This window comes from Phyllobates terribilis, unplaced genomic scaffold, assembly GCF_046119375.1.
Source record: "Phyllobates terribilis strain yellow unplaced genomic scaffold, ASM4611937v1 Scaffold_9__5_contigs__length_417890890, whole genome shotgun sequence".
NCBI classification, from domain to species: domain Eukaryota; kingdom Metazoa; phylum Chordata; class Amphibia; order Anura; family Dendrobatidae; genus Phyllobates; species Phyllobates terribilis.
Genome location: NW_027362769.1, coordinates 97,073,065 through 97,093,828, shown reverse-complemented (window position 1 = coordinate 97,093,828; position 20,764 = coordinate 97,073,065).

Here is a 20,764-nt window from a genome sequence, read left to right as displayed (position 1 = left end):
TCTCTACTGTGAAACATGGAGGAAGCTCTGTTATGTTCTGGGGCTGCATCGCAGCATCTGGCACAGGGTGTCTTGAATCTGTGTAGGGTACAATTAAATCTCAAGACTATCAAGGGATTCTAGAGATAAATGTGCTGCCCAGTGTCAGAAAGCTTGGTCTCAGTCGCAGGTCATGGGTCTTGCAACATGATAATGACCCAAAAAACACAGCTAAAAACACCCAAGAATGGCTAAGAGGAAAATCTTAGACTATTCTGAAGTGGCCTTCTATGAGCCCTGACCTAAATCCTATTGAGCATTTTTGGAAAGAGCTGAAACATGCCGTCTGGAAATGGCAACCTTCAAACACGAGACAACTGGAGCAGTTTGCTCATGAGGAGTGGGCCAAAATACCTGTCGAGAGGTGCAGAAGTCTCATTGACAGTTACAGGAATAGTTTGTTTGCAGTGATTGCCTAAAAAGGTTGTTCAACAAAATATTAAATTAAGAGAACCATCATTTCTGTCCAGGCCTGAGTTTAATTATATTAAAAATTCAGTGGAAGCAGGGTTGAAAAACAATGTCTGACTTTCATTTGTTCATTTTCATAGATTTTTAATTTATTATTACTTTTGTCATATTCAAGTTATTTCTGTGACCATTGTGGGTTTTTCTTTAATTAAACGAGGTGTACCAACAATTTTGACCATGTGTGTAGTTTACTGGGTGAAGCCATTCTGACACAATCAGAGTTTTTAGATTTAGCAATGCAGCAGAGCTGAGAAAGCTAACCCAGCCCACACCAGACTCGGTATGTACAATGTCTATAGACAGCGAGCTGCTTATCACAGAAGGGGGCGAAGTCATTCTTGTGCTCACGCGCTGCAGTGTCCCAGCCGTGATAAACTCCTGGTGCTAAAACAATTCCCTTTAATCTACTGCCAGGCTCCCCTTAAAAAAAGCATATTATACAGGAACAAAAAGTAATTTTTATGTACCCTTTTGTGTCATTGTGGCAAGAAACACTTCTCTTCTCCATCTTCTCCTCATCCGAGAGAATAGGATACCACAATGATTACACTCGGATCAAACTCTGATAACAGTTTGATCAGCATGTGATTTGCATAATCAGCCCAATTCTCATGGATGAGAGAATATATGGTCATCGGCACCCACCCTAAGCCGGCTGGTTTCATTATAGGTACTCCATAACTCTATAGTTTTCTACAAGTAATTTTATTCATTCAGACGTCTATTTTTCACTTACATATTCTGTCCGTGTTTTTCACGGATAGAACATATACACTCTTTATAGTATGTGATATTGTTCACCGTGTGTCCCTCCAAAAAAATCACAATCATCCATGGAAGTCAATGGGTCTGTGAAAATCACTGACTGCACACAGATGCCATCCATGTGCAATCCTTGCGTTGTCTGTTTTTAACATTATAGTGGCCAGGAACAACTTTGCATTTTTTTTAACTTACATGAAAATCATTCATGGTGAAAATGGACATACTTATTACTTAACCAAAACTAAAGAAAATCTGATCTAATCTTTTTGTTCCACAAACTAAATTACCCATTATCTCTGGGATAGCCTAATCATAATGAATCCAGATCACTGTTTAATAGGAGGGCTCACCACCATGACTTTATTAGCCACAGCAAACTTCTTTTACTGCAATGCTCCAATTACCCCAACAACATGTTTCATTCATTCTATTTGCAATTCTATGTTGTGATAATTTCATGTCAAATGTCACTGCAGCACATTAACACACAGGCAGCTACTTGTCGATAATCATAATTCCATGGGGTGTTTTGAAGTAAATAATCTTGTGTCTCATCGCAGCCTCACACACTACCTCATTACTTCCATGATTCACTGTTAAAGCTTTTATGGTCTCATCACAATGTGTAAAACTAGAGTAAATTACGAAGGGTGCAGTCAAGCGCAACAGGAAAATAGAGGACAAAGCTGGAAACACTGCAGTTTATTATGAGATAAATACAAATATTTTCTTTGTATGAAAACTATAATAATATATACAACATTTAAAGTTTTTCTGCTCATTTTCTTGTAAAGATTTAACTATAATACTTAACTTTGAAACTGACACTGAGACAGCGGGTGAAATAAGTATTGAACATGTCACAAATTTTCTAAGTAAATATATTTCTAAAGGTGCTCTTGACATGAAATTCTCAATTCTCGGTAACACAACCCATCCAATCCACACAGACAAAGAAATCAATCCATAGATGTCCATAAATCAAGTTTTGTGTAATAATAAGAAATGACACTGAGAAAAAGTATTGAACACGCTTACTGAAATTTACTTAAAGCCTTTGTTGGTGATGACAGCTTCAAGATGCCTCCTGTATGGAGAAACTAGTCACAGGCATTGCTCAGGTGTGATTTTAGCCCATTCTTTCACACAAACACTCTTCGAATCCTGAAGGATGCTCCTTCTATGAACTGTAGCTTTAGTTCCTTCCATAATTTCTTTATTGGATTCAGGTCCGGTGATTGACTGGGCCATTCTAATAGATTTATTTTCTTTTTCTGAAACCAATTGAGAGGTTCCTTGGTTGTGTGTTTGGGATCATTGTCTTGTTGAATTGTTCACCCTCGTTACATCTTCATCATCCTAGTAGATAGCAGCAGATTTTTTGTTTTTTCATTTTCATTTTTTCCTCCCCTTCTTCCAAGAGCCATAACTTTTGTATTTTTCCATCAAGAGAGCCATATGAGTAATTGTATTTTGCGGGACGAGTTGTACTTTTGATTGACATATTACTTCGTTTACTGATCAGATTAATTTACTTTATATTTCTATAGATCAGACTTTTACGAATATTGCGATATCAAATATTTGTCTTTTTTATTCTTTTATAATTGTTTTATTTTTAATGGGATAGAAGGGGGTGATTTGAACTTGTGTGTTTTTTATTTTTTCCATATTTAAATTTTTTTTTTCACTTTTTACTCCATTTAATAGTCCCCTTATGGGACTTGAATCTGCGATTAAATCAGCCATCATGCACGGGGAAAGATGTTGGCTCGGCGTGTGAACCCGCACCAAAGTCAGTGACATGATTTTTTACATACATGTATGTCAAAAGTCGTGCAGGGGGTAAAAACTATTTTAAGCATAAAGAAAAACAAAGAGTCCTGGAAGTGATGACATTGCCCCCACTGAGCCCTGATGTTATCACCATCGAGTTGGTCTGGGATTGCTTGAGGAGACAGAAGGATTTACATGAGCACCATCCACAGAAAATCTGTGGTTATTAGGTTATTAGAGAAAAAAATTGTTCCCTTCTACAAATATGTTGGATGATAAATTTGGCGAATTTCAACTATTTTTAAGCATCTTCACACAATCTATTGGTTGGCTTAGTAAATGTTAATATTGTGCCCCAAATTTTGTGGATGTTGTCACATTTCCACTAAGCAAAAAGAGTTTAAGAATTTCTTAAAGAAATGTACAAAAAAGCATGTAGAATTTTTTCTTTTTTTAACAAATGGAGCCAGAATTCTAGTGTCTAGTTACCTATGCTTTCATTATACAATGGTTATCCACCACTTACTTATCTCACAGCTTGAAATACATGAATTGGGAAATATTTCCAGCCTGACATTTACTTGTATGACCAAACTGGATATGATACATCCAAACAGCCCAAAAATAAAGAGCCTTTAAATCAACCATTTGGGCTTTAAAGGGGTTATTTAAAGGCATTATATATATATAAAAAAGTATCTAAACAAGGCCTCTTGGCTTTCTCCACTGTCATTGTCTTTGTGTTCCTATAATTCCTTGGTTACAGTGGTGAGTGATGAATTCTCATCCACTTAATCAAACTGCAGCCAATCATCAACCCTTCATATCACTACAGACAGCATGTTCCAATGATGAGCTGTGATTGACTGTCGTAGTTACATACTCAGGATACGACATTGCCATGATAATAACAGAAAAATGTGAAATCTTGAGATTAATAAAAGATAACTCTACAGAAGAACTCCACTGGAAAAAAATCAACTTCAGTCAAGTTATCAAATTAAAGATAGCAGCAATTTCCAAACTATGGCTCTCTAGTAGTGATGAGCGAGTATGTTCTGTTAACCCTTTTGGCGAGTATGCTCGGGCCGAGCTCCGAGTATTTATAGCTGCTCGGTGATATATTTGAATCACTCCCGTGTGCATGATTTGCGACTGTTTGACAGCTTTACTACATGTGAGGAATGCTTGTTTCTTAAGCACTCCTAACATGTATTAAAACTGTCAAACAGTCGCAAATCATGCACACGGGAGTGATTCAAACATTGCACCAAGCACGCTGAAGATACTCGTTACGCGCCCGAAAGTAACAACAGAACATACTCGCTCATCACTACTCTCTAGCTGTTGCTAAGAAATGACTCATACCATTCTATGTCAGCCACGATGCCACAGTTTAAAGACCACTGTTTATACATAGGCACAATTATACAAATACATTGAAGAACAAAGCTTTAGCTATACACTTAAAAAAATTAAAATACAGAGACTTATGATGCCTTGTAGATATGGGCTGTATTTGATGAATACTAGGAGGTGAGCGAATCTGTTCATGTTGAGATGAATTCACCTCAAATTTGACAAAAAATGAAAATATTACAGAATTAGAATTTCATTACGATTCCCTATGTCTGGCTGGCCTCCATTTTGCTGAATTGTAGCTAACAAAATCATGAAAAAAATCTCACCCCATTGCTTACCGACTTTGCATCTCAAGTCTGCTGTTTGGTGCTCACTGGAGTTGATCTTTTGACATTTGAATTTGCCAACTTCGCTGAATTTTCCCCAAAATTTTGATTTGTGGCTGATAAATTTGCTTGAAATTCAATACTGGATAGCTTGTAATTGTTCAGATAATACAAGAGAGCGAGCGGAGAGAGAAATCCCTGCTGACCATAAGAGCTTACAGTCTACTCTACAGAAGAGAGAGAGAACCCCGCTGATTGTAAGAGCTTGCAATGTACAGGAAATGGAGAGCAATATGACCATACTGACTATAAGAGCTTACCCTCTATAGGTGAGAGAAAGAGAAAGGCACTGCTGACCAAAAGAGCTTACACTTTATTGGACAGAAAGACTTACCGAGTGACTCTGGAGCTAGAAAACGACTGTGCCATACAAGCTGTGCTCTGCTGGGAGCCAGGAACTGCTGATCTGTGATGACCCAGGTATCTACCACTACTGTACAAGATATGATAATCTGTAAGATGTCTCAGCTACAGGGCATTATGGGGAGCCCCCTGTAGAAATGCAAAATGAGGTAAGCCTGCTCTCTGATGCTTCAGCTGTGTGGGAAATGGTGCCGGGTAAGTTTTTATTTTTTGCAAACCATGAATTGAATCTCAAATTTTTCGAATTCACGTGAAATCACAAATTTCAGGAAATTTGACTTGAACTTAATCCTGTGCAGTTTGATACACTCATTTCTAGTGCTCATGACTCCTATTGTGTCTTTTTCCGCAATCTTCACTTGTTGCTGGACTTTTAGGACCAAGTAGACTTCAGACGCCACAACACATGTCGCCCAAGGTACTGACAAGGCCTCTGGCAACATGCTTTATGACATCATGCAATCATGATTTGTAGGACCTAGTGCAAATTGTGGAAGAATAGAGAGGAAGCGTGGAGCACAAGACAACGAGCTATGGTGACTGGATAGGGAAGCAGCAAGGTGAGTATTTTTCACCCGATACTTCACCCCATCTGTATATAGACCTAAGAACATAATAAGAAACCTTCAATCCTCATCGAATAACTTTAATGCAAATCAAATTTTTCGGGCAAATTTGAACAATCTGCCAAACTTAATTCTCGAAAGATTCACTTATCTCTAATGAATACAGCTTCAGTAACTATTGCATATGTCATTTAAATTGTAAAATAATAAAATAACTATCCAGCTATTTCCAACATTTGCATCTTACTTGGGAATTTGTAGTTGCTTAACCCCTTAACTTCACAACTAATTTTTGTTTTTGCGGTTTTAATTTTTCCTTTCCTTTTTAATTAATTTTTTTATTAATTATTTTTTAATTGTGGGACAATATAATATAGCCAGGTTCTGCCTAGTGTGGAGCAGGCTTTGGTTATGAGCCCGCTCCAAAGTCCTTTACACACTCCATGATGTAATAGTACATCATGGAGCATTAAAGTATCCTGTCACCAGGTTTTCCCAATATAAACCATGGCGACCATCTTTACAGCAGTCTTGGAAGCTGTATATAATTCCCTGCATAGCTCAAAATATACCTTTTATTATCCCCTCATATGGTGCGGTGGGTCGAGTTCGATGGGTGTCGCTGGTCTTGCTTTGGTGCCTTCTCTCCCCTCGCAAACGTCATCCTTCTGCCCTGCTTCATTTGGATGACGCATCCTACATTATCCACACAGTGTCCTCAATCGTGGTTCTGTGCAGGCATACTTCACTCTGCCTTGCTGAGGGCAGAGTAAAGATCTATAATGCGTATACGCTGGTAGATGCCAAAGATGGCCGATGACCCGGATGTAAAGGAGGTGCATGCGCTTTACAGTACTTTCTTCTGCCCTCAGTACGGAAGAGGAAAGTAGACTTGCACTGAAGCACAATTAGAGACACTGTGTGGATGACGTAGGATGCGTCATCCACATGAATCAGGGAAGGAGGGTGGCGATCGTAGGAAGAGAGGAGGCGCCAAACCAAGACTAGTGATGCCCATCAGACCAGACTGTATGAAGGGAAAATAAAAGGTATTTTTTGGGCTATTCAGAGAGGATTGGGAATTTATAAACAGCTTACTAGACTGTTGTAAAAGAAGCAGTAAAGGTGGTGGGAGAAGTTTATATTGGGAAAACCTGGTGACAGGTTCCCTTTAAGGGGTTAAACTATAAGCTGGGAAATTGTTTACAATCAGCAATAAATGATTGCCAAGTAGAGTTTGAAAAATGCAATTTTAGCAACTGCAGTAGGTCTATAGGGAAGCTTCAAAATACTTCTGTGTATTTTCAGTAATCCATAGATTACAGCTATTTGCATTTAAGATTTAAGCAAAAAATTGTGGCAGCAATCCAAGATTTACGTACAGTTGAGAAAATCAGACTCTGAATATCTGTTTTGTAGCTGGGAAATGAATCCAAAAATAGAGAAAGATAAGTAACAACATCAGTGTGTAGTTCAAACATATCCTACTTAGTGTCACCTTCAATACCAACAAAGTCATTGGCAAAGAGTTTAACTAAATAAATTAAAGAAAATACAAATTCATACAAGGAACATCCTTTTAAATGTTTTTCATTAAAGTATAATATTTTACTTGGAGATCTATCTAATCTTTTTTTCTATTATACAACACCATCATATATGACTGGATACCACCATTAAACCATGACTGGACAATACCACCATACTACAACTGGACATTGAACAAGACCACTTTATCATGACTGGGTAACACCATACCAACACAACCAAACCTTGACTAAATAACAGTGACTGGACAATACTAAAATAACATGATTAGACAACAGCACCATATCATGACTGGAAAACACCACCATATTATTACTGGATAACACCATCATACCATGACCGGATAATATCCCCCATACCATGATTGTATAACATCACCATACTATAACTAAAAAATAACACAATACGATGACTGGAAAATACCACCTTACCATGACTGAGCAACACAACCCAACATTGAAAGGATATCTTTATCTTACCATGACTGGACAGCACAACCAACCCTTGACTAAATATCACCACCATGTCGTGATTTGATAACACCACCAACCCATGACAGTATCATATCTCCAAACCGTGACCGGATAACACCACCATACCAGAACTGGACAAAATCACAATACTATGACTAGAAAACTCTATCTTACTATGACTGGACAACACAACCAAACCTTGACTGTATATCATCACCATACCATACCATGACTTCACAAAACAACACAACCAACCATTGACTTGATATCACCATCATACCATTACTAAACTATGACTGGGTGACACCACCTGACAACAACACACTACCATTACTGGTTAACACTTCTGTATCATGACTGGACAACACAACCAAATGCATTTTAACACTATAACCTGACCAGATAGCCTCCCACATAGCATGACCTGAAAACAACACTATATCAATACTAGATAACACCTCTATACCATGACTAGATAATGCCACCAGACCATGAATAGGCAAAGCCCCTATACCATTATTGAACAATGCCACCAGACCATAAGTGGACAAAAAAAACATTCCATGACTGGATAACACCACCATACCATGAATGGATAACTTTACCATTAAATAACTAAATACCTCCAGTGAGTCAATACTAACTTCATACATCTACTGGAAAAAAATATAGAAATATAAAAATTTCAACTACGGTAAGTTAATATTACTTTCATACTGAAACTGGATACATTGATCAAATAGTTTGGTCAGATACCCTCAGACTGAACAAATTAATTAAAAAGTGAGAAACCGCTTTCTCATGTGCACTGTTTTCAAATGGGCGAGGCTAATGGACTGGTCTGCCTTTTACTACTTAATGCTATTTTGAGAACAAGAGACGCGAACAGTATGTGTGGAAGGCTGCACTAACAAATGCAGAAGGAGAACCTGGGGTGGACAATGAACCTGGGGTGACAATGAAGAGCCTATATGCAAAAATTACAGCGGGGCCTCCCCTCCATCCATCAGACTCCATCTGTGTAAAAACAAGCACATTTACATGTATATTCACATTAGGAACAATATAATAAAATATATACTTGCTAAAACACAATACAATACACGCACATTCACAAATTAGGAACTCATGCACATAGTGCACATATGCACAAAAGTATAAATATGTATTTACTTCTAGCATATTCATATACACAGCAATACTTTTGTGATCCACATGACCAGGCAATTTTTTTGAGGGTGTCCATCATTCACAGTTGTAACAGTCATACTTTTTTATTTTTACATAGGTTTAGCTATATGAGATTTTTTTGGGGGGCAAGATGAACTGTAATTTTTATATGTATTATATTGCCAAACACGTTAGTAGGAGTTACATTTGTTTCAACTTTTTTGTGGATGTTATTTTTTACAATAAATACCGATCAGCATAAATAATCTGTTGACTGTTTTCTATGGGATATTACGATTACATGGATACCAAGGATGCCTATGTTATTTACCGGTTTGTGTTGCTTATTTTTAAAAAATGTTTTAAATATGTGATTATTGTAATTGTTTCCCTTACTTTTTTAATATTTTTTTAGGATAGAAAGATCCTTTTTCTTTTATTTTCCCTTTTAATGTACATCTATGTAGAGATGTATCCCTATGTGCCAGTAGAATTTGCTCTCATGTGCAACTGGATTAGGGATCCATTGGGGAGGTGGGCCAGTGGCACTGCAGGTAATTCAGACATTTCTGTGATTGTTCTATTTTCTCCCATGTAGTTTCTCCTCCTTCTCCTCCTCCATCCTTCCCCATGTCTCTCTATTGTCTTCTTTATAGTTAATTAAGTATTTTTTTTCTTCTTTTGAAAAATGGTATGTTCCAGGATTCCAGCTCACAACCTATTGTAAAGCAGAGAGAAGGAAGGGAAAAGACAGAAAATGGCAATGAGCCCACAATTGAAATTATGTTTATAGCAATATACAGGAAAATGTATCAACCATTGAGGATTCTCCAAGTTTAATATTTTTTTAGAGCAATATAAACTTTATTGTGCAAGTAGATGACAGTAATGCATGAGTCCAACAGTAAGGGAAGCATCATAAACAACAGGAAAGGACAATAAGGTATCATATAGAATGTTTACTAGGTAGCCAGAATCATCAACATTACCATTCAATATGCCTTTATACAGTAAAAGTCAGGGTATTTAATACCATAAAATGTTCCAATATAAGACTAGGTAGTCGCTTGAAATATACCCAAAAAAAGTCCTCTCCTGTCGGAACGACGCGTTTCAGTGCACAGCATTCACCTGCTGTTTATGATGCTTCCCTTGCTGTTGGAATCATGTTTTACTGTAATAAACTTGCACAATAAAATTTAGATTTTTATAGACATTATTTAAATTGTGGGCTGATTACCATTTCTTTTTTTCCCTTCCTTATCTCTGTTTCTGCTTGTGGTTGCCCTTGTATATAGTCTTAACTGCTATACCCCCTATTTCTTGATTACTTAACTATATATTATATTTATTAGATTTCTTAGGGGTATTTGTTCTGTTGAGCATTGTTTATTTATTCTTGCAAACGCTTTATCTCCTGAGCCACAGCCTGCAATATGAAATATAGGAATATTTATTTCTGTCTAAAAAGATAAAGATTATTCTTCTTCTTTACAGGCAAATTGTACTGGTACATAGAGATACACCAAAGCGGAACCATGGCTATGCCAAAATGTTCACAGCCAACATTATCTAATAAAAGAGCTTAGGAGTTACCAAAAACATATCCAGCATGCTTCTCCTGTGACGTCAGGCGCCTGCTAAGACAATGCTCAAGACAATTTAACTCGCCTTGTGATTTGGTTGTCCAAGACCCTGTGACAAGTTGCTTTTAAATCAAATAAAAGATCTGATTATTTGCTTTTATTAAAGGATGCATTAATTTTTAATTATGCTTTTTTACTTTCTCTATCAGTTATTTCTCGAGGGAAATTCTATAATTAATTATTAGTGTTGAGCGAACATGCTCGACACTGCTCAGTACTCGCCCGAGCATCACGCTACTCGGGATGTTCGGCGAGCACCAAGCATTTCCGGGTTGCTCGGGCGGGAGCTCGGGTCTCCGCCCTGCATGTTTGGCGCTCTTTACAGAGCCAATGAACATGCAGGGATTGCCAGCCAGTCACTGTAATGCCGCAGCCATGTTGTTTGTGGGCATTACAGTGATTGGCTGGCCGCACAGCGTCACCTCGAGTATTTAAAACCGGGCGCCGCCATCTTGGACACAGTCGCTCCGGATCAGACAGTGTAGGGACAGCGCTGCTGATTTAGGGAGAGATATATCCTGCAAAATAGTTAGTGTAGGGTCTGTAAAGGCTGCCAGATCAAACAAACAGTCCTTCTCAGGACTAATATCCATCCCAGGTATATCAGGCAGGCAGGCAGGCTGTATAGGAGACGCAGTGGTTATACCAGCAAACGCTGCATTACAGTCCTGTGTGCTGCTCCTGTTGCTGAAATTGCTGGACTTAGCTCCAGGTCCCGGGGGCCAGGAAAAATCCTTTTTTTTAATCTAAATCCTCTTTTTTTTTTCCTCCTTTACAATGTACAAATACGCATCTTATTAACCTTTTGGTGCCCCCCCCCCCCCCAAAAAAAAGTGTGTCTCTGATTTTTCAGACACAAATATATCTGTTGAAAATAGTCTGGTGTAGGCCAGAGAAATAGAAGTGTGGTTTTGCAGTTCTATGGGCCATTTGTATCTAAAAAAAACAGTTTGAGTGTGTCGCTGTTTTTGCCATTTTTTGCTGTATAAAAATAATAATAGAGTCTCCCTGATTTTTCAGACACAAATATATCTGTTGAAAATAGTCTGGTGTAGGCCAGAGAGACAGAAGTGTGCTTTTGCTGTTCCACGGTACAAACCTCTGTATTATCCACTTTTGGACCATTTGTATCTAAAAAAACAGTTTGAGTGTGTCACTCACTGTTCAGCTGCAAATATATATATATTTTAAAAAGCCTGGTATACACCAGTAAATTATTACTGTGGTTTTGATGTTCCACGGTAAAGCATCTCTATTATCCTGTTTTTGGCATTTTTTGCTGTATAAAAATAATAATAGTGTCTCCCTGATTTTTCAGACACAAATATATCTGTTGAAAATAGTCTGGTGTAGGCCAGAGAGACAGAAGTGTGCTTTTGCTGTTCCACTGTAAAAAATCTCTATTATCCTGATTTTTGCATTTTTTGCTGTAAAAAAAAAAAAAATAGTGTCTCCCTGATTTTTCAGACACAAATATATCTGTTGAAAATAGTCTGGTGTAGGCCTGAGAAATACAAGTGTGGTTTTGCAGTTCCACGGTACAAACCTCTGTATTATCCACTTTTGGGCCATTTGTATCTAAAAAAAACAGTTTGAGTTTGTCTCTCACTGTTCAGCCACAAATATATATATATTTTAAAAAGCCTGGTATACACCAGTAAATTATTACTGTGGTTTTGATGTTCCACGGTAAAACATCTCTATTATCCTGTTTTTGGCATTTTTTGCTGTAGAAAAATAATAATAGTGTCTCCCTGATTTTTCAGACACAAATATATCTGTTGAAAATAGTCTGGTGTAGGCCAGAGAGACAGAAGTGTGCTTTTGCTGTTCCACGGTAAAAAATCTCTATTATCCTGCTTTTTGCATTTTTTGCTGTAAAAAAAAAAAAAAATAGTGTCTCCCTGATTTTTCAGACACAAATATATCTGTTGAAAATAGTCTGGTGTAGGCCAGAGAGACAGAAGTGTGCTTTTGCTGTTCCACGGTAAAAAATCTCTATTATCCTGCTTTTTGCATTTTTTGCTGTAAAAAAAAAAATAGTGTCTCCCTGATTTTTCAGACACAAATATATCTGTTGAAAATAGTCTGGTGTAGGCCCGAGAAATACAAGTGTGGTTTTGCAGTTCCACAGTACAAACCTCTGTATTATCCACTTTTGGGCCATTTGTATAAAAAAAAAAACAGTTTGAGTGTGTCGCTCACTGTTCAGCCGCAAATTTATATATATATATTTTAAAAAGCCTGGTATTCACCAGTAAATTATTACTGTGGTTTTGATGTTCCACGGTAAAACATCTCTATTATCCTGTTTTTGGCATTTTTTGCTGTATAAAAATAATAATAGTGTCTCCCTCATTCTTCTAACACAAATATATCTGTTGAAAATAATCTGGTGTAGGCGAGAGAAACAGAAGTGTGCTTTTGCTGTTCCACGGTAAAAAATCTCTATTATCCTGCTTTTTGCATTTTTTGCTGTAAAAAAAATATATGTATATTGTCTCCCTGATTTTTCAGACACAAATATATCTGTTGAAAATAGTCTGGTGTAGGCCAGAGAGACAGAAGTGTGCTTTTGCTGTTCCACGGTAAAAAATCTCTATTATCCTGCTTTTTGCATTTTTTGCTGTAAAAAAAAAAAAATAGTGTCTCCCTGATTTTTCAGACACAAATATATCTGTTGAAAATAGTCTGGTGTAGGCCCGAGAAATACAAGTGTGGTTTTGCAGTTCCACGGTACAAACCTCTGTATTATCCACTTTTGGGCCATTTGTATCTAAAAAAAACAGTTTGAGTGTGTCGCTCACTGTTCAGCCGCAAATATATATATATTTTAAAAAGCCTGGTATACACCAGTAAATTATTACTGTGGTTTTGATGTTCCACGGTAAAACATCTCTATTATCCTGTTTTTGGCATTTTTTGCTGTATAAAAATAATAATACTGTCTCCCTGATTTTTCAGACACAAATAGATCTGTTGAAAATTGTCTGGTGTAGGCCAGAGAAACAGAAGTGTGCTTTTGCTGTTCCACTGTAAAAAATCTCTATTATCCTGCTTTTTGCATTTTTTGCTGTAAAAAAAAAAAATAGTGTCTCCCTGATTTTTCAGACAAAAATATATCTGTTGAAAATAGTCTGGTGTAGGCCCGAGAAATACAAGTGTGGTTTTGCAGTTCCACGGTACAAACCTCTGTATTATCCACTTTTGGGCCATTTGTATCTAAAAAAAACTGTTTGAGTGTGTCGCTCACTGTTCAGCCGCAAATATATATATATTTTAAAAAGCCTGGTATACACCAGTAAATTATTACTGTGGTTTTGATGTTCCACGGTAAAACATCTCTATTATCCTGTTTTTGGCATTTTTTGCTGTATAAAAATAATAATAGTGTCTCCCTGATTTTTCAGACACAAATATATCTGTTGAAAATAGTCTGGTGTAGGCCAGAGAGACAGAAGTGTGCTTTTGCTATTCCACGGTAAAAAATCTCTATTATCCTGCTTTTTGCATTTTTTGCTGTAAAAAAAAAAAAAAAATAGTGTCTCCCTGATTTTTCAGACACAAATATATCTGTTGGAAATAGTCTGGTGTAGGCCAGAGAGACAGAAGTGTGCTTTTGCTGTTCCACGGTAAAAAATCTCTATTATCCTGCTTTTTATATTTTTTGCTGTAAAAAAAAAAAAAAATAATGTCTCCCTGATTTTTCAGACACAAATATGTGGAACCCCAGGGGTCTGGTTACCACAGTAATAGCAATATTACGTCTGAGAGCAGGTGGGAGGTCTCCTGGTCAGGTGCCCTAAGCATGCCACACCTCCTGCCCAGTCCTGGGAGGGGAAGAACTTCCCCTATAGAAAACTGGGGGCTGAGGCAGGGTTAGAGAGGAAGAAGAGGAGTCCCAGACAGAGACACAGTCTGGTCTGGAGTGGAGCAGATACAGGGAGAGCAAGATCAGGAGCTCTGTGGGAGCAGTGATAAAAGGGGTCAGAGACTGGAAGCTGTAGAGCTCATCCTGACTGAAGAGATCTCACCGGACACGGAGTCCGAGGCTGTGGGGACTGATCCATACCCAGCAGCAGAAACCGACCGGCAGGGGATTTCAGGTCCTCTGGCCAAGAAACCCGAAGGCACGGTCACACGCAAGGGAACCAGCACCGCCTGCGTGGAGCGGAGGCTACCAGAAGGCCCCGAGTCACCGGCCATACGGGTGAGCACCACACGGTACACTCAGGGACGTGGGCTACTTCTACCCGCTTCTAGCAAGGTAGCCAGGAAGAGTACAATAGTTGGGGAGGCCTACAACTCCGCCTGGCCAGGGGAGATTCTATCTGCCCACAGACTGACCAGGCCCTGATCGCTAGCCAGTACTCCCGGGAGGGTCTACCTTTGCCACCAGTAAAGACCCTGAACTACACCGCACCGTCTCTGAGTGGTTCCTGGTGCCCGCGTGCAATTCTGCTATCCCCATCATCCACGTCCGCTGCCCTGAGGCCATACCCCTCCCGTTGGGGGTTATACTATCCACGCTGCACAACCGTACCACCGGCCTCAGCGGTCTGCCCTGCAGCGGCGGTTTCATAACCGCATTCAACGGGTGGCGTAGTCGAACTCTATAACATCCTTTTCTAAGTTCTGCCACTTGGTTTGACACCCTGGGCACGGACCGGGTCACTGCCACGAGGACTACTACCCCTATCAGATCCGGCTCCGGGTATTCCCCGCATGCGCAACGCTGCCCAACATGGCCCAGGGGGTGCGTCAACTTTGGCGTAGTCGGCAGGATTTCGTGCCCTCAACCACCGGGTACTGCGTGCCTGAAAAAGACTGTTAAACTTACCTGTGGTGAAGATTCCCGCCATCCGACGCCATCTTCTGCCTTCTTTCCGCCATCCGTGGAGTTTTCCCGCCATCCGACGCCATCTTCTGCCTTCTTCCCGCCATCCGTGGAGTTTTCCCGCCATTGGACGCCATCTTGAGGATGCCGCGCGGGAAGAAGAGGGGCGTGGACTCCGAAAGCGCGCGAGAACTGAAGCTCCGCCTCACGTCCGGACGTTGCATAAGGTCCTGGAAGGAGCCCAGCAGACGCCGACGTCACAGGAGCGCGACGGAAGGTCCTCGACCCTGACGATGCACTGCGGAGCCGTGGCCTACGGAAGAGGATCATCGCAAGGTAGGCCACGGTCCACTAGGGGGGAGGAGGATGTCGGATACAGAGGAGAGCTTCACTGCCACAGCCACCGCCAGCGCCACCGCTGCTGCGGTCATGCCTTTCACTATGCCCTATATCCCGGGGGCAGCCTGGCTACCCCAGTACTCAGGGGAGTCACATACCCTAACTGACTTCAGAGAAAAGCTGGATAGCCTCTTCCAGGTGTACCCCCTCACAGAAGAGCAAAAAGTGAGCATCCTGGTGGCTCAATTAACAGGGGCAGCCCAAAGGGAGGTAAAGTCCTGGCCACTTGGGAGGAGGAGGACTGTCGCAGAGATACTAGCCCGGCTGAAGGACACCTTTGATACCCGTACCTCAGCCGAGATCAAGCTTAGATTCTACGGGTGCAAGCAGCGAGCACATGAGAATATAAGGGACTATGCACTAAACCTACAAGAGGCCCTGAGAGCCATTAAGCAGGCCGACCCTGACGGCCTGGGAAACGAAGACAAGTTGTTGACTGAACAATTTATAGAGGGTCTACATTGCAATGCCCACCGAACCCAGTTGCGGGCAATGGCCTTATAGGACCCTCATCTGGACTTTGCACAGTTCAAGGACAGAGCCATCCGGGTGCTCCGAGAACCGGCACCAGGTGGCGCTGTGACCCACAGACGCCCTACTACCACTTACCACCAGGAGACGGCGCCCTTGTCGGCAGGGCCTGTGGGAGCTGATGCGCAGGCTTTAAACAATGACCCAGATACAGACCTGCACCATCAGTTCCAAGAGCTAACTAAAAGCGTTGCTGCGCTAACCCGAACTGTGCAGTCTTTACAGGTTTCTACTCCAGGGAAGATTCAGCTGGCATCCGGACCGGAGGATATCCCGTGGCGACGACCAAGGAGGACCCCACCGGCCAGAGGAAGACCCAGCGACCGATACAACGAGGACGGACAACCCATCTGCCGCCGCTGCAATCAACCCGGACATATGGCAAGGTACTGTCCTTTAAACTGGCACAACCTGGGGTAGAGGGCCAACCCCTAGGAATAAGATCACCAGGCCCATCGAACTGGCGTGACAAATATGTGGGAGGACATCCAGTCTTGCCTGTGGTACTGGATGGCATTCCTATGAGTGCCCTACTGGACACCGGGTCACAGGTCACCACCATCCCGTACGTGCTCTTCAAGCAGTACTGGAATGACTCGGATATAACTCGCTACCCTGACGATGACTTGAGTATCATCGCCAGCAATGGTCAGCCCGTGCCACAGATCGGATTTAAAGAGGTGACCATTAAAATCGGTAAAGTCGAACTGGCAGCACAGGGACTGATCATTGTGGACATTGACAAGCGCGAGAGTCACCCAAAGATAACTCTAGGAACTAATGTGATTGAAAATTGTCTTGCAGAGGTGATTCTCATTTTACAGCAAGTTGCCAAGAACGCCAGCTCCGGTCAGCAGCGAGTGCTCCAAAAAGAGATCCGGGCACTGATGCGACGGCAACAGGTGGAACTCTCCGGTGGTGAGATTGGTAGCGTGAGAATGTGTGACCCTTTCCCTATTGCCATGCCCCCGAAAAGTGAAATGATGATTTGGTGCCGGGCAGCTATTGGTCTGAGAGGTAGAGATTACCAGGCAATGGTAGAACCAGTCTACTCAGACAGTAGGCCCACCATTTTGACGGCACGGGGGGTGGTTGATGTACGCCATGGGAGGGTGCCCGTTCGCATAATAGATATCGGGAAGAGGGAAGTGTACCTGCCCCGGTATGCTACGCTAGCCAAATTGTATACCATCAACCAAAATTCTGTACAGTCCGTGGAACCCTTGCCTCCATCTCATCCAGAGGAAGGTAACGGCTCTAAGCAACAAATGGAGGACTGGTGTCAGCAACTGCATTTGGGTACTGACTCCACACCCGCTCACCACAAGCAGGGAGTCTACCGGGTGATCCAGGAATACGAGAGAGTGTTCAGTAAACACCCGCTAGACTTCGGGCGAGTGGAGGGGGTAGAACAACACATCCCCACGGGAGACCATCCTCCCATAAAGGAGAGATACCGACCCGTACCCCCTGCACACTACCAACACGCCAAGGGGATGTTTAGAGACATGAAGGAGGCTGGGGTAATCAGGGATAGCTGTAGCCCCTGGGCAGCTCCACTAGTCTTGGTTAAAAAAAAAGACAACACCATGAGAATGTGTGTAGACTACCGGAAAATCAACCGTATCACACACAAAGATGCGTACCCCTTACCAAGGATAGAGGAGTCTTTGGCTGCTTTAAAATCTGCTAACTTCTTCTCCACTTTGGATCTCACTAGCGGGTACTGGCAGGTTCCTGTAGCAGAGGCGGACCGGGAGAAGACCGCATTCACCACCCCGATGGGACTTAGCGAGTTTACCTGCATGCCGTTCGGACTCTGCAACGCACCAGGAACCTTCCAACGATTGATGGAATGCTGTCTGGGACACCGGAACTTTGAGACGGTCCTGCTGTACCTGGACGATGTTATAGTTTATTCCAAAACCTACGAGGACCACCTGAAACACCTGGCGGAAGTGTTTGAAGCCCTGGCAAACTACGGTCTGAAGGTGAAACCGTCGAAGTGTCACCTGCTAAAACCAAAAGTGCAGTACCTGGGACACGTGGTGAGTGCTGATGGAGTGGCTCCCGACCCTGATAAGATCACCGCGATTAAGGAATGGCCAAGACCCTCCAGCGTAAGGGAAGTACGGCAGTTCCTCGGGTTGGTAGGCTACTACCGAAGATTCATTCCCGGTTTCACCAAAAAGGCAGCTCCTATGCAGGACCTCCTGATAGGCCAGTCCAGGAAGGCCAAGAACCAGAAGCCGCCCTTCAGATGGGAGAAGCTGGAAGAAGAGTCCTTCCGCCAGCTGAAGATGGCCCTCACGGGGGATGAAATCCTGGCATACCCTGATTACAGCCAGCCCTTTATCCTCTACACCGACGCAAGTAACATCGGGCTAGGAGCCGTACTGTCCCAGATCCAGCAGGGGAGAGAACGGGTAATTGCTTACGCCAGCCGAAAACTGCGACCCACCGAAAGAAACCCTGAAAATTACAGCTCATTCAAGCTAGAGTTCCTGGCAGTGGTGTGGGCAGTCACCGAACGCTTTAAGCACTACCTCGCCTCTTCCCGGTCCACCGTGTACACGGATAACAACCCGTTGACACACCTGGACACTGCAAGACTCGGTGCCCTGGAGCAGAGATGGATGGCCCGCCTGTCCAACTATGAATTCACGATCAAATACCGGGCAGGACGCTCCAATACCAACGCGGATGCCTTGTCCAGAATGCCAAACCTACCGGACGTAGGGGAAGATCCAGAGGAACTGGAAGAAGTTGAACTCCCCGCGTTCCACCGTCATGGGACTACCCAGTATTCCCACCGAGTAAGGGGTAAGCAATCCGCTACGTTCAACCCCTTACCTCATTACAACTGGGCGGAAACACAAGACAGTGACCCCGCCGTCCGACTGGTGAAGGAGATGCTGACTCAGCCAGATGCTCGCCTTGACCCAGACGCTCCGGAGGAAACCAAGCAATTGTGGGCTGAGAAGAGTCGACTGTTCCTTTACAAAGGGAAGTTGTGCCGTAGAATGGTTAACTCCCGGACGCATGAACTGATCTGGCAAGTAGTGGTGCCAAGAAGAGACGCGACTATGGTACTGGAGGCATACCACGACGGAGCTGGGCACTTCGGATGGAAGAAGCTGGAGTTCCTGCTGCGCGGGCGGTTCCACTGGGTAGGCATGAGAGGAACCATCGAGAGGTGGTGCAGAGACTGTGGCCCATGCAACCTAAGAAGGAAGGACCGTGACAGTCAGAAGACTCCCCTGCAGTCCATCGTCACCAGGCAGCCGTTGGAACTGGTAGCCTTGGATCATGTAAAACTGACCCCCAGCAGAAGTGGCTACGTCTATGCGTTAACCATCGTGGATCACTACTCCCGGTTCTTGGTTGTAGTCCCCGTCAAGGACTTAACGGCTCAAACAGCAGCTAGAGCCTTTCAGCAGCACTTCTGCCATCCACACGGATACCCAGAGCAGGTGCTGACGGACCAGGGACCTGCCTTTGAAGCGGAAGTCTTCCAGGAGTTCTGCACTCTGTATGGCTGCCGGAAGATAAGAACAACACCCTATCACCCGCAAACCAATGGGCTCTGCGAGAAGATGAACCAGGTGGTGATAGACCTTCTGAAAACATTGCCCCTGGAAGAACGCAGTCTGTGGCCTGAGAAACTGCCTGATCTGGTGGACCTATACAACCACATCCCTGTAGGTTCCACCAACTGTACCCCGGCTTACCTAATGAGAGCAAGACCTGGTAAGCTGCCTGTTGATCTGGATATGGGAGTCCTGACACCCGAGGACACTTCACCAGAAGCAGACTGGGACACAGAGAGGCAGCAGCAGTACCGGAAAGTACAGGAGAGCGTTGAGCGAAGTCTCTGTCAAGCAAGAGAAAGACAGGAGAAGACTTACAACCAGTATGCTCCCGCTGTTCCCCTGGTACCTGGAGAGCAGGTCTTGAAAAGGAAGAGACGGCTCCACAAGTTGGACGACCAGTGGGAGAAGGACCCGTACACCGTACTGCCATCAAGCCATGAAAACCCAAAAATCTGCACAATCAGTAAGGATGGAGGAGAAACCACAGCCATTGTCTCCCGAGATCACCTGAAGAAGTGTCCCGAGCAGCTACGAAACCCTGAAGAAGATCAAGAAAACCCTCGACCCGCAGAGGAAAGGGAAGAAATGGTCAGTACTGTACTCGGAGACTTCCCTCGGTCTTGGACACAAGTAAATGGCGCTGTTGTGGTACCCGTCCTCACCTTCCTCCAGCCAGCATCCCAAGTGCCTACGGAAAAACAGGTAGAGCTGGAAGAGCAGCCGGTCCAGGAGGCAGAAGACCCCACACAAGCAGACCAGGAGAATCGACCCTCTGCTTATAGTGAGCCTGCCGTGCCCCTAGTGAGCCAAAGAACCCGTAGACAGCTGCCCAGCTTACC